The sequence below is a fragment of the Schistocerca nitens genome, chromosome 3, assembly GCF_023898315.1.
Source record: "Schistocerca nitens isolate TAMUIC-IGC-003100 chromosome 3, iqSchNite1.1, whole genome shotgun sequence".
NCBI classification, from domain to species: Eukaryota; Metazoa; Arthropoda; class Insecta; order Orthoptera; family Acrididae; genus Schistocerca; species Schistocerca nitens.
This window is the reverse complement of record NC_064616.1, coordinates 74,465,244-74,479,950: the sequence shown is the minus strand read 5'-3', so window position 1 is coordinate 74,479,950 and position 14,707 is coordinate 74,465,244.

Below are 14,707 nucleotides of genomic sequence, written 5' to 3'. Positions count from 1 at the left end.
GCGGGTACCATGTTGAGATTCATTGGGAGAGTCCTTAGAAAATGTAGTCCATCAACAAAGGATGTGGCTTACAAAACACTCGTTCGACCTACACTTGAGTATTGCTCATCAGTGTGGGATCCGTACCAGACCGGGTTGACGGAGGAGATAGAGAAGATCCAAAGAAGAGCGGCGCGTTTCGTCACAGGGTTATTTGGTGAGCGTGATAGCGTTACGGAGATGTTTAGCAAACTCAAGTGGCAGACTCTGCGAGAGAGGAGCTCTGCATCGCGGTGTAGCTCGCTGTCCAGGTTTCGAGAGGGTGCGTTTCTGGATGAGGTATCGAATATATTGCTTCTCCCTCTTTGTACCTCCCGAGGAGATCACAAATGTAAAATTAGAGAGATTCGAGCGCGCACGGAGGCTTTCAGACAGTCGTTCTTCCCGCGGACCATACGCGACTGGAACAGAAAAGGGAGGTAATGACAGTGGCACGTAAAGTGCCCTCCGCCACACACCGTTGGGAGGCTTGCGGAGTATAAATGTAGATGTAGATGTAGATTACGAAGTGTCGTATTCATGATCTATGGAACAAGAATTAATCTAATCTAATCTAATCACATCATATTGATGATTAGCCATGAAGAGTCATGAATTACCGAAATTTTTGCCAATACCGGTAACCAAATCTGAACTTGAAAATAAAAGACGACAATTTATGTAATAAACCTGGGCTCCTATCAAGAACCTTTCGTCCCTGTTAACTAACCACGAAATATGTCTGATATACCTCCATTCTAAAGTAGCAAAGTGTGCATGCAATTAAAGATGAAGTGCATGATGTGAAGTTCTGTGACAGAGACACGAACCCAACACGTAATCGGATTGTTAACTAAGAAAAATCAAATGTTACGTATCGGTGTTTCTGACTAGCTGCTAGGTGTTTGAATCTAAAATAAGGATAGAAACTTTTGTGCCTAAGTGACAGTCGAACTGCACACCTACCGTGCATCCACGAATATAGCTTAAGTATCAGTTGCTTACTCACCAACAGTAAGATGTGTGTGTGGTTGACCAGAAATAACAGCTATTGCGATTGTTGGCAACACATCAACAGACATTAGAAATGCACGTTAATTTTCACTAGCAGGTGGGTGTGCACTTGATAGTGCTTGAAATGAAATAATGAACATTTTTGTTCTGGATCCTTTGGGGGAGACCTAGAGAAGATTGCAGTCTTGGGAAAAGGAACGAAATGATTGAACTATACTCTTCTGAGAGATTCAGATCCTCGAAAGAGGAGATACGAATTCGAATCACAGTCCAGCACCAAATTTTTCAATGACTCTTGTTCAATCAAGTACAAGTAAAATAAGAGACCTGTTCCTTTAAATGGTCTTCGGTTCATCAAATAAAATAAAATTTTCTAATGTAAGGAAGTTTACGGGCGACTGTATTTCTGTTTGCCATGACTTCCGCTATGTCATTTCCCAACGTAAACCGGCTCTGCCTAGTTGGTAATGAAGGAACGTGATGTTTAATGTGGATTATGGATTATAACGTCTTTCCCTTGAGGTTACCAGAGGTAAAATAAATCTGTTTCTGCCTCTTAAAAGTAAATTCCTGAACCCACGCAGTGCACCTGTGATAATTCGTTCCACCAGACCATTGTGGCCACATTTCCCAGTCTCAAGAGTGTGCTGAAACGGATGATATACTTAGCTTACAAAAATAGTCACGGTGGAAAAAATGCGAGTCTATTAAATGGTTAAGTAGAAGCAAGCTTCTGAAGCGGAGATTATGCTATTCCCACGTCAGCAGGATGTAAAGACTCTTCTAGGCATCATAGGCTCGAAGTAAAGCCATTTTGAATTTTCACAAATTGAGCAAATTTCTTAGTTCGAGAAAATCCACTGTGAAGTGTGAAGTTCCCGGATAATTCGATTATTACCGTCATTATTACTATAATTTTATACATACCGCTGCTGGAACACACGTGCTTGAAAATAATTTAATGCCTTTTGGTCACTATAGAAGTAGTTTCCCAAGAACAGGTTCTTTCCCTGTCTACGAAATCCTTTTCATGTTAATATCAAACATTAGTAATTAGTCGTAGATTACATTAAAACTAAAGTATTGATGAAGACGTTACTTGATAACAAAAACGCGCTGCCTTTCTTCATTTACTTGCGCCTAGAAATGGCTATCGAGTACTGCCAAACCAAAAGGCAAGAGATCTTACTGCCTTCCTATATACGTCGCTGTCAGTTCTTCCATATGATTTGGTCGACATGACCTGTTTCAAGTTGTGTATGACAGACAATGTTTCAGAAAATCAATTGTTTTCCTTTGAAATAAACAGAAAGATTTTCATTCTAAGCTATACAAGTACAAATTTTTGGCAGTATTTGTTCAAATTTAATATTCGCTTCTATAATGTAGGAAAGTATAATGCGAATCAGACGCATTACGTATTCCACGCCGTAGGAGCTGCGACTTGGAGACACCAGCTATGGTCACTTCCCAGCCCGCTGTAGGATGACATATGTTCGTCTTCTTCCTGCTGGTACTGTAACTGAGATTTGGCAACAAGGCAACGTATGTTTGGCAACTCTGTGATCGACGAGTTACTTCCGTGTGTGTACGGAATTAAGCCTCAAAGTTCACTTGATTTTACCTGTCATTTCCATTGAATAATCTCAGTTATTATCGCTTGAGGTGTAACAAAAGATTGTAAACTTACGGTTTTCAGCCCAGGAAAGTCGTTGATGGTGGAAATCGCAACTAATCTCGTCCTTTAAATAGCGGTTTATGAGTTCTAGCAACTGTTGGCCTCGTAAGAGGAAGCTAAGACACATATCTCTTCGCCAGCTCTGTGGTAACGTGCTGACTTGTGAAAAAGCGTGTCTTGTGGTTCGCAGTTCCAGTCTCACTGATTGCAACGTTTTTACCCCTTCTGTGAAAGAGCTACAAGCAGTCAGATCAAACATCAATAAGGAAACCGCAAGAAAATACTTTCGGCTCGTAGTGCAATGGTGAAAAACTTACAACGCTGCACAACAAGTAACGCCTCTTTCCACTGCTGACAAGCAAATTTTGGGTTTCTAGAAATACATAACTATATTTATGAAATGCCACATTTGCATAGCACTTGAGTATGACACAGCATACCAATTAAGCACAGACGCAATCAAAATGTAAGTGAGTATTATTTCACTAATTCGTGTCGATAGAGGCATGCTTGTGTACCGATACTCAGTTTTATTAAAACAGACTTTCGTCGTAAGGTTATCGTGGGTAGTTTTATTTCATTTCTTATAACAGAGTGCACAATTTTCGTAAGGTTTCTTTTAAGTGTTGTTAAAACAATAGAAAACATGAGAGAAAAATTAATCATCAACGATATATGCGAATTCGCTGATGTTGTCTATAACAGTCTGACGATGCACATGCAGTTTATCGATTACATGCATGTAGAAAACTTGTTCTGGGTTAAAGCTGTCAAACAATGTTTGAAGAAGAATAAAATGCCACTACCACACGACAGCTAATGTAGAAAATACTTTTCTGACGTATTTGGGCACGATGCGCTCTCCCCATACATAATACAAAAGCTTCGAGATGCATCTGCTGCCTTGCTGTCTCTTAAACCTGAAAAGAACAAAATGTCACAGAAGTTATTCCTTTTTCCACATGCGACTATTTTGGGTTGAGAAGTGAAGGGAATTATGTTCAAAGTTCCATTAGATTGGTAACTTCAGCAAGCAGCAGAATTGCGTTTTAAAAAAATTTAGCAGTAAATGTATTCGAACTCGCGACATCTTATCTATGGTGCACGACACTTACTATTATGCTACCAGCTGACACATAGCTGCAACACCTCCAGAGCTGAACAACAATTCCTGCAGAACTTCTGCATACCACAGCGCTGTGAGATAATGCAAATGGTCGGGTCTAGACTTCTGAGAGAAACAGTTACAGCTTTTCTGTTGCGCTGCATGACGTTTTTTACAAACAGATAGCGCAATAGAATAGCTCAAGTGGAGAGGAACACTTCCTATTTAAATTTCTGCATCCTACACTGTTGGCAGTTCTGTGTAGGTGGCAGTTACGTTATTTTTTTCGGTGATTACATAATAGAGTCGAATGTATGCACTGGGTAGCAAAGGCTAGTAAGGAATCAGGGAAATAAATGTCAGGTACGGCCTTTCTGCCGTACATTCCCAGACTGACGAACAGAATCGGCCGTATATTGAACAAACACGATGTAAAGACGATTTTCAAACCAACAACGCCGGCTGGGGTGGCCGAGCGGTTCTAGGCGCTTCAGTCTGGAACCGCGCGGCAGCTACGGTCGCAGGTTCGAATCCTGCCTCGGGCATGGATGTGTGTGATGTCCTTGGTTAGTTAGGTTTAAGTAGTTGCAAGTTCTAGGGGACTGATGACCTCAGATGTTAAGTGCCACAGAGCTCAGAGCCTTTTGAACCATTTCAACCAAACCGACAAGGAAGATCAAAGTGTCTTAGGTCCTTAAAGGAGAAAAGGGACCCACTTGCAATGTCGGGAATATACCGTATGCCATGCACATGCGGAAAAGTTTATGTCGGAATTCCTGGACGGTCAATCAACACCAGGATCAAAGAACAGAAGCGACATTGCAGGCTAGGGCAGGTGGAGAAATCGGCCTTGGCGGAGCACGCACTGAGTGATACCGATCACGTAATAAAATTCGCCGACACGGAAGTTCTGGCTGCAGAGAAGCACTAGCACACGCGCTTATTTAGAGAAGCTGTAGAAATACAAAAACACGTGAACAGTTTCAACAAGAAAGAGGAAAGCCTTAAGGCAAACGGGTCCTGGCTTCCCGTAATGCAGCGAACGACCGTCGCAGGTAGCAAGAGGAGAACCGCACCGGAAACGACGGTGGAGAAGCCCTCGGACGTTGGCGCGCCAGGTACATATAGTCCGCGGCCGCGAGCTCGGCTCCAGTTCACCACCGACAATGGAGGGTGAAGCTTTGACAATGTCAGCCACTCGTGCTGGCGAAACGTCAGTAAAATCATCATATGAACGTCGGCCGAAGAACCCGATACAGAACCCAATAGGCAGTTTGTCGACAAGTGGCCACGAAAGCCTCAACAATTTTGTAACACTATAATTGTATCTGGCGGGCCACTTGAAGTTGCGCGCTCAACGACATGATTGGCTAACTTCAGTGATGATTAGCTCGGAAACGGCCCAACGTACCTAATATTTTTTAAACAATTATTTCTCAGGACAACCTTACCTGCAATACCCTTACAAGTTTTTCAGACTGTTTCTGACCACCCTGTATAAACCCAAAAATGTTTCAGCACATTTGTACCATCAGCAGTAGGTATTCTTTGTTCAGATCTGTAAAATTTGATGGGGGTAGGACGTCAAACGGGCCGACTTGGAGCAGGAGAGGCACCACAGGACATTTTATTTTCTACTGTCTATACTTTTACAAATAAATTCATAAAACTTTGTCAGCATAACCAGGAAGAATTCAGAATTCACATTCATAGCAGTGGAAGTGCAAAAATATAACAAAATAAATTTTTTTTAGCTATGAAATTTCATCATTTTTTCACTTACTGTTGGCTGCATTTGTTGCTATAGGTACATTTTTCTTCACAAGTAAGAGAGATTCTTTGATAAATTTTGCACAGCATACAAACCATACTTACAGGTGTATGAAACTCTAGAATTTTCCAAATCTATTAAAAACTGTGGTAAAAATTGAGTTAATTAACTACAAAATTTGATTTTTTCTAAGCATAAGGTTTAAAACGTAACAGCTCATTCATTTTTTCATAAATTAAATAGATTCCAGAGTTTCAGACACCTGTAAGTATGGTTTGCATGCTGTGCAAAATTCATCGAACAGTCTCTCTTACTGATGAAGAAAAGTGTACGTATAGCAACGACTGCAGCCAATAATAAGTGAAAAAATGATGAAATTTCACATGTAAAAAAAAATATTTTGTTGTTTTTGAACTTCCGCTGCTGCGAGTGTGACTCCTGAATCCTTCCTGGTCATGCTGACAAAGTTTTATGAATTTACGTGTAAAACTATAGACAATGGAAATTAAAATGTCCTGTGGTGCCTCTCCTGCTTCAAGTCGGCCCGTTTGACGTCCTACCCCCCTTAAATATGTTTTACTTAATAATTATTCTCACGAAATTAGACCCAAAACAATTTTTTCTATTGCTGTTATTTATCTTATATTTTTGTACATTCTTGTTTTATTTAGAACCCTTGGTGCATTACTATACACTGGTAGCTTGTCATTAACAATTAAATGATTTTACTGTAAAATCGTTGCCGAGGTAATAAATCATTTTATCTCTAAACGTCATTTTCTTGTGCGAAAATAGTTCCTGACCATATTTTGCGAATACTTAATTTAATTTCCAAATATCCGTTCTGATATGCATTCTGTTCCTTTTCCTCTACAAATACCGCACCGTTCGAGCTTAGAATATGCTCGATTATCCCAACTGCCGTTAGGGATGTTGGTCGTTTACTTTTTTCATAATTGTGTGTGACGAATACTCTTTTCCAAACACCGGAGTCTGTTCTCTGCGCGGGAGAGCCTCTGAAATAATGAAGTTGAAAAGGAACGAATTCCGTAGATTGTATAATGAAAAATCTGATGGAAATTCCATCACCTACTGGCTCTTGTTCAATTTGAGTTGTTTCAGCTGGTTTGCAATCCCGCAAGTGTTAAGTAGAATATCACGCCTTTCTGCGTTTTTGCGGTGGTCAGATGTTGCTTTTAGAGTAGAATCCCCATGTGTGAGTACACTTATAAACGTAGAATTTACCGTTTCGGCGTTCAGTTTACAACTAGTTTACAACCTAGCCTAATGCTCAACAGACTAGATGTGAAGGTTTCGAAACGTTTATTGACACTTCGTTGGACTAGTATTTCCGTGCACTTTTTAGAAAAAATGTTTCGCAAAGAACTGCAAATTAGTGTGGGCTTGAGCATAAGCAGCCGCTTTATGCATCACGAGAGGCAATTAATTTTTTTTAATCAGTTCCTGCACATTTTTGCAGCATGAGTTAGTCCTCTATATTCATTACATTCTCAGAATTGTACCATAAAGTAATGTTGCTCTTAACCTTTTTTCAGCACCTAACTCGATAGTAATTTTTATAGAGAGCGATTTACGATCTGTTCGAACTTTTAAAACAACCTGTTGCGATACTGATCAGATTCTTGTAGTCCCTTCTCGGTAGCATCACTGCTGGTCGCCGCAAAGCTGGAAGTCTAAATGGCTGTGTGATGGTGTTTGCTCAAAATTGTACACGATACCACCATTTGGATCATGTTAACACACAGTTATTCAGTTATAAGGAACAGTGAAAAGGCTATCAACTACAAAAATTATATTCTCGCCGAACGAGACCAGCTCCTAAAATTGCAGTGGCGATGTTAACTGTTATACTTTGGCACAAAAGTCAATTCAAACTCACACGAAAAAGTCACAGTTTACACTTTGCACAGTCTTGTAGTAATTTTTCAGAGAAAAAACGCTTTGGTAGTTCAATTTACTCCAGCCATCACTAGTGTTGATGACAATGACATTCCACCCTTGCCATGAATCACAGCACTTTTAAGTTTATCCTTAGTTTGTGTTCCAAAAGTCACTCGGAAATTATTACACGTTAAGTTCTTGAGTATCGCGGTTGTCGGTGAGTGTATTTTCGGTTAAAAACGTGCGTGATTGTGGCGTGAACGAACACCGAGATTTCACCCGACGTAGATGATACTCATGGGCTGTCTAACCGCGAACTGCCAAGTTTTGGGTGACATTCGACTACTAATCGGCGAGTGTAAAAACGAACTGTTACCTCGTTAATTACATTATCGTTTGAAAATCGGCTAGACTGGATTTTACTGTTTTGGTGAACTGCATGAACTAATGAGATTTTAACTTATAAAAAAAATGTTGCTGGTCAGAAATTTAAAAAATACGTGGACACTATTATTCTTACGGAATTTGATTTATTTTGCTTACATGTATGAGCGCCATATTGTAAATTACAGGAAGGTATTAATTAGTGAGATAACTGATCAATGCTATATGTGATATTGTACAGAAAAATTACGGTAACAAAATTAGGCAGTCAAGATTTGTATCGAACAGTGGTTATGACGAAATCAGCGATGGAAAATGGAGTTGTTTATGCAACTGTATGCTAATTACCACTTCAGTTAATCAGTTTCTGATAATTTGAAGGACTTCAGAGGAAAGTTAGAACGCTTAGATTTCTGTTGACGTGGGTCATTATGTAGAATTATGCTCATTAGCTCTTACACTTATTGAACTATATGGTTAACTTTAATTAACTGTAACTCTTAATTAACGTTCTTGACAGCCAAACGAAAGTTACTCGTGGAACCAGCCTACCCAAGAAGAATATTCAGGCAATTCATTTAAATGGGCGAAAGATTGATTGCACTTTTGGAATAAAAAATATGCGGCACCTGTTTCTTATATTATGATATTGAAAATATAGCAGAAAATTAGAGAACGGAAAAAAATTAGTTATTAGCAGAGTTCGAAAACATAACACATGGGTGGAAGTACCATGCTATGTCACAAAATCTTCCACGTTTGTCAGACTGGACCTAATCTTCTCAGTTCATCTTTTTAGTAGCTCTTTCTGTCTCTTTTAGTAAATGAAAATACATTTCTAAGCTTTTTGATAAACTATCTATCTTTGTTGACCAGCTTAAGAATGGCATAACCTTATTAGACGTGATAATCATAGCACGCGAGCATTTAGAAACCGCAATGGAACATGGTTGGTTGGTTGATTTTAGGAAGGGGACCTAACAACGGGCCGGCCAGGGTGGCCGAGCGGTTCTAGGGGCTATAGTCTGGAACCGCGCGACCGCTACGGTCGCAGGTTCGAATCCTGCCTCGGGCATGGATGTGTGTGATGTCCTTTGGTTAGTTAGGTTTAAGTAGTTGTAAGTTCTAGGGGACTGATGACCTCAGAAGTTAAGTCCGATAGTGCTCAGAGCCATTTGAACCATTTGAACCTAACAACGAGGTCATCGGTCCCATCGGATAAGGGAATGATGGGGAAGGAAATCGGCTGTGGCCTTTCGAAGGAACCATCCCGGATTTTACATGAAGCGAAATAGGGAAATCACGGATAACCTAAATCAGGATGACCAGACGCGGGCTTGAACCGTCGTCCTCCCACCTCGTCCGGTAATAGAACCTGTAATCACAATATGATACTAAGGCCGCTGCATAGTATCATAATCACGAAATGATCCGCAACTTATTCATAGTACATGAATGTAAATCTTGTGCAAATTGTACTACTTACTTATCAGGAAACATTGTTGGAAGGGTACCTTTTTTTTTTGTTACTGATGGAAGAAACGGTATCGATGTAGTAGAACATATAGAAACATAAGGCCATTTCAGTTTCAGGTTCTTCGCTTTTATGGAAATTAATTTTTTCTAAATATAGTTATGATTGCAAAGAAGCACTGTTTTCGAGATACGTAAATTGTCTGCGCTAAAAAAGAATATGTCTTTCGAACAGTGTTTCTGACATGTCATATTGCAGATTTACTCTTAAATTCAGGTCGCTTGTACCATTCTGTGCCAGTGTACAGGAAGCACTAAACGTCAAGCCTTATAAAATCACGTTAATTCTTGTAGGGCAAGGAATCACACTTTAAATAACACCTGCATGAGATTTCGAAACAAATGACAGTCCGGCGCCCGTCAGTTTTTGTGAGCTACTATGTTGTCTCTGAAACAATGATTCGTTATCATTTCAAACATCTGAAACGCTCCGTCGAGATTTGTATCCGAACATTACACTACTATCTAATTCCGATCATTCGCTGCGGGACTTGGTTGTATAATTTTGCAATATAATTAGCAAGTTGACAAAGGGAGCCAGGAACAATAGGAGGCTGGTCCCTCCCTCTTCCCGCCCCTGTAGTGCTATCTATCCGCGGAGAAAGTGCCCCCGTCCGTGGCGCACAGTACAGAATCGACGTACTGCCGACCCAACAACTGCACGAATACGTGAATTCTTCTTCTTCTTTTGAAAGGCGATCGGTTTGATGACAACGATTTCCCTGAAAACGCGAGAGTCTTTTGTGCACTGCAGATGATAAATGGAATTTCAATTACATTTTGCAATTTTGTAGACATTGGATGAAATATTCTTCTAACAATTGTGTAACAGTTTTGATGTACACCATGTTTCTTCACAAAAAATGGTTAGATTGTGGCATATGCATAAAATAAATAGTATTTCCTTAATATTAATTTACTTTAGCGTGTACTTTCGTCAGAAATGGCTTGACGGATTGTAATTTCACGAACTGCTCTGTAGCTTGTATTTTACATGTTTACATTTTTGACTTGATTGTAAAATATTGTATATTCGTACATTCATCAATCCTGTTATTCTTTTACTTTATATTTATTTTACTAACGTTTTTATGTAATATCAATCAAGTGTAGGTCTCATGTGATTACCACAAAGTGCTTAAAGGCAACTTCTTTTGATTTGGTTATGACTGTCATCTTTCTTTGAAGTTGTTTGCCTTATATTGCTATACATCACATGTTGCCCTTCTGTCAGTGGGCCATCATATTACGATCTTGCTACAATTTTTCATTTTTATTGACAATTATGGTTTTCAGTGGTAACGTATGTCAAAGCATGTGATACATCTGCGATAATTTTTGTGTTTCGATTGATTTAATGATTTTTCCTGTTTGGATCTTATTTCGTTTCGCATTATCACATTGTAATTTTTGTATGCTGTACAGCTGCCGTTGATGATGGTTTAAACCGAAACCGGTAACAGAATAAATAACATTGCCACAGACAGCACAATGTTATGTATTTTGTAAAATTCGTGCGTGCTTTTGACCAGCGCGTAAGGAAGATGTTCACTGTAGAAGATTCTGTTGACGTCTGAGGTAAAGCTACAGAACAAATATGCATTTCACGTATGCTGTTTTGATGAACTCTGCTTGTGTAGTAGTGTTATATATGTAAATATATCTAACTGAGCATTGTCTAAGCTCTAAGTTCGAGCTAAGCGGTTTTGCATTCGCAAACGTCATATTGCACCATACTGAGTGGCATTTGTGATCTAGGATTGAGTATTTATAGCACAAAAACGCGCAGTAAAGATTAAACTTGGTGTAGATGCTCAGGTGTCCATTAGACAACCAGGAATACTATCAGCAGCATAACAATGCATTTACTTCTTTCGTAAATTTATCACTAACAACTGTTCAATATATTTCATAAAATGACATTGAGATTAAAGCAAACTTTCACAATTCATGTCTTAACCTCACTCTGCCCCAAAAACTGGAGAATAATGTAACAATAAAAATATTGCACTATGTACCTAGTGAGTTGCGTTACTGTTTATTAGCATGATAAGAGTATAACAAGAAATATGGGAATAAATTGAAATAGTTTGTGATAAATAATTCATTCTCTCTATAGAGGAATTTTCGAATAGATTATATTTTCCTGTATTTGTGTGCTCGTGCGGTACGTAGTATGCGTGTTTCAATTCAGCATTTCAAAAGTTTACTGCACAGCACGTAACTAACTAACTCCATCCGAACAGGCCTTCAAGGCCCAACGGTACCTCGCATTCCTTAGGACGATCGTTCAAATCCGCATCCGTGATTTCCTTAAATCGCTTCAGGCAAATGTCGGGATGGTTCCTGCGAAAGTGCGCGGCCGGCTTCCTTCCCATCCTTCCCTAATCTGATGGGACCGATGACCTCGCTGTCTGATCTCCTCCCCAAACAAACCAACCAACCAACCCAACAGTACGGTTGGACCGCCGTGTCATCCTCAGCCCATAGGTGTCACTAGATATGGATATGGAGGGGCATGTGGTGAGCACACCACTCTCCTGGCTGATGTCACCGTTCGTGATCGGAGCCGCTACTTCTCAGTCAAGTAGCTCCTCAGTTTGCCTCACAAGGGCTGAGTGCACCACACTGGCCAACAGCGTTGCTGGCCGAGCCCGGTAGCAGCACTTATCTTCGGTGATCTGACAGGCGCCGGTGTTCCCACTGCGGCAAGGCCGTTAGGATATCACGAAAAAGTAAAGTGGAATAATAAATGTTTACATGCAGTCCTTTTTTTCTGAAAAATGATTACTTTTTCTAAACAGTTGGCATTTTCCACCTCTATTGTGACAAACGCGGCTCCCTGAACATGTCATGAAAACTTTGTTTCCTTATATTTTGCAAGCTTTAGGCAGTAATAGGTCTAATGTGTTTCCTCATATACAAATAGGTTGTCGATTTAAAAGAAATACTTTTTACAGATCTGTAATTCGGGATAGGCGGCGGCCTGCGTCAGATCTGACGACAGAGTTCAATGCTAGTTCAGGCACAAGTGTTTCGGAGCGGTCCTTTTGTTTTCTTAAAAAAAAAAAAAAAAAAGAACATGGAGCTCTTCAGCAGATGGCGCCCACGTGTCCCCATGTTGACCCAACGACGTCATCCACTAGGACTTCAGTGGGCACGAGATGATCGAGATTAAAAATAGAAAATGTACATTGTTACAGCAGGGTGGTGGTCGATACGCAGACATCCAGACGAGGAGATCCTCGAAACACGTACCGCGCCACGCACGAATGCTAGTGGCGGCAGTATTCTGTAATGGGGCATTCAGCTGGGATGCAGGGGACCTGGAATAGTAATCGAGGGGAGCATGACAGATGTGAACTACATGAACATTATTGCAGGTCATTTTCATCCATTCATGCTTGATGTTGCTGATTAAGTGGAACGCTCACATAATCTCATTCGTGGGTAAAGCAGGTAGCAGATTTCGGTTTATTGGTAGTATACTAGGGAAATGCAATCAGTCTGCAAAGAGAGATTGCGAACATCACTCACGTGACCCATCCTAGAATAATGCTCAAATGCGGCGCCCGTCGAACCGCGCGATCGCGACGGTCGCAGGTTCGAAACCGTATATTGAACAAACACGATGTAAAGGCGATTTTCAAACCAACAACGCCGGCTGGGGTGGCCGAGCGGTTCTAGGCGCTTCAGTCTGGAACCGCGCGGCAGCTACGGTCGCAGGTTCGAATCCTGCCTCGGACATGGATGTGTGTGCTGTCCTTAGGTTAGTTAGGTTTAAGTAGTTGTAAGTCTAGGGGACTGATGACCTCAGATGTTAAGTCCCATAGTGCTCAGAGCCATTTGAACCATTTTTAGCGACGCCCGTACCACACAGGACTGGTAGGGAATATTGTACGTATACAGAGGACAGCACGAATGGTCGCAGGTTTTAATGACCCGCGGGAGAATGTCACTGATATGTTGAAAGAAGTGAAATGCAGACTCTCGATGACAGACGGAAACAATCCCGAGAAATTCTACTAAAAAAGTTTCAGCAACCGGTTTTAAATGATGGCTCTGGGAATGTACTACAACACCCTACATAACGATCCCATGGCGATCGTCAGCATAGGATTAGATTAATTGCAGCACGCACAGAGATATTTAAGCAATCATTTTTCCCGCTCTCCATACGTGCTGGATCAGGAAAGGCCCTAATAATCGGCACAGTGGGCCGTACACTCTGCCATGCCTTTCACAGCAGAGTACATATGGAGATGTAGGTGCAGATGTCTTCCCTGAAAGCGATGATGTCTGCCAGCAGATAACTGTCTGTGTCACAAGACCAGAATCGTACTACAGCGGTTTGAGTAGCGTGATAGTCAACTCACGCTGATGTCTTGGCCACCCAAATCACCAGACCTGAACCCGATGGAACACATCTCGGACGCTATCGGCCGCCAGCTTCACGTACACAAACCACCGGCCCTTGATTTAGGGAAATACGTGACATGTGCTTACACCTCTGGTGCCACATAACTCCGGAAACTTACCAAGGACTTGACGAATCCATTCCAAGCACGCTGAATTGCTGCTGGATTGCATTCCAAGAGTGGACCAACACTCTATCAAGAAGGTGATCATAATGTATTGACTTTTCAATGTATTTTTATTATTCCCCGAAAACGGCACCTCATTCAAAGTTTGAAAACTGGCATGGCGTTGCAGCATTACCAATGCGCTTCACGAGACATATTTCCGGCTACGGCTCGTACCTCGGCGAACAGGCTGCCACACCGGGCAATGATACCCCATCTTGTACGTAGTGCAAGAACGCTTTAATCGGAGAACAGTGCCTCTGTGAAATCGAAAGCTGTCATTCGTACAAGCAGGCCATGGACTCAGACGCTGCGTGGAGCCGTTGCCTTCACAATGCCGGAAGTATATCCTCACCAAGTAGCACCCAAATCACCGTATTACAAACAAAATGAGTGAATAGACGCAGAAAAAATATATTTGACCCAGTTAGTGAAGAGAATAAAACCGTAGACCACGCAAAACCTTGCTCTGTGAAGTACGTGATAACTGCTTAATAATTGAAGGCAGGAATGTGATACACATGGATTATTCAGATATACAGAAAAAGAAACAGAAACAACTGAGGAGCTTCAGACGGCTCAGTATTAAGGGCTTGTCAGGGAAATTCGTGGAATGACAGTAGCAGCTCTGCAGAGAGTGCAAGTAGACGGATGCAGAAGAAATTGGAGGCTTCAGTGCCTACGAGGTTTGGTTGAACCTGGTAATACGTCATTGTACA